Genomic DNA, 1,247 nt, shown 5'->3' on the forward strand with positions numbered 1-1,247 from the left:
TTAGTATTAGTTTACCATATTATAAGTTAATTTGGATTTTGTGAGCTCTTCTGATAGTCTAACCAGTAATATTTAACATAGTTTCTGTAAGAAAACTATGGCTTTTTTCAGACCACCAGCTTACAAATAATCAGAACACAACTTGATTACAAGCTGGTGACTCTGTCCATGAGAAAAGGTAAAATAAATTGGAGTTATTTAATCTGATGTCAAAAAAAAACTTATGTTTACATAGTAGCCATCATCATGAGTTGTAGCTTCAACAAAGGATTATTCCTTTTACTTTAAGTCAATTCTTAATGTTTATTATTATTATTATTATTATTACTATTATTATTTATGCCTACAGCATCTGTTCTTCCTAGATGGTCTCCCATCCAAGTACTAACCTGGCCCGATCCTGCTATCAGACATTGGGCTTGTTCAGGGTGGCATGGCCGTAGACCATGGACCATGGCTCCACTGAGGTGTGAACCCAGGACCTTCTGCATGTAAATCAGACGTGCTAACTGCTACACTATGGAACCACGTCCAGTTCTTAATGTTTTAAAATTGTATTTTATTACCACAAGTAGAAATTGATAAAGTGGGAATTGAGTGTCATTTTGAAAATATATGCATGCAATATGTTTATAAAAGGAAAGTAGAAAGAGAAATAGTATTTCTTTATCTCACGTTTTATTCCTCTCACTATAACAAAGGGACTCTCTTAAAAGGCCAAATTTTCGTACATTTGAGATCTGCGTCTACCTTCACAGAGTTACTTATATCATGTTTTATTTGTCCTGATTAGTTTTAATTTACCTTTAAATAATAATTGTTATAGAGGACTGTATTAAAATCTGATCAATATGAGAATGGTTTATATGTTTTTTTTTCTTTTAATTGAACTACAATAGTTTTAGATTATAATACTTAGTGAAACATTTCATGACCTCCTCCCTAAAACTCATGTGTGTAGAAGTACATTAAAGGTCAGGAGTAGGAAGTTTTTAATACCACTTCTGCTGATCATCCATGTATAGTATAATATTAGGCAACTTTAAAATTTTTTTTTTTAATCTGTAAGAAATGAGAGTAGTACGCTCTTTTTACCACTCATTTCATTGGAATATTGTGATGGCTGTCAAATGTACATAGGATGTAGGTTTATTTTTATTTCTTCTTCCCTTACTCTTTTCCTCCCTCCCTACCTCCCTTCCTCCCTTCCTCCCTTCCTCCCTTCCTCCCTTCCTCCCTTCCTCCAT

The 1,247-nt window shown here is 33.5% G+C and overlaps 1 protein-coding gene across 2 annotated transcripts in view; it reads left to right on the top strand.

Annotated features, from left to right (window-relative positions):
• COG5 (component of oligomeric golgi complex 5) overlaps nt 1–1,247 on the top strand; it is a 290,965-nt gene that overhangs the window by 250,811 nt on the left and 38,907 nt on the right. The gene's annotated exons all lie outside the window — the stretch shown is intronic.

This window comes from Pteropus alecto, unplaced genomic scaffold, assembly GCF_000325575.1.
Source record: "Pteropus alecto unplaced genomic scaffold, ASM32557v1 scaffold109, whole genome shotgun sequence".
In the NCBI taxonomy this organism is placed as follows: Eukaryota; Metazoa; Chordata; class Mammalia; order Chiroptera; family Pteropodidae; genus Pteropus; species Pteropus alecto.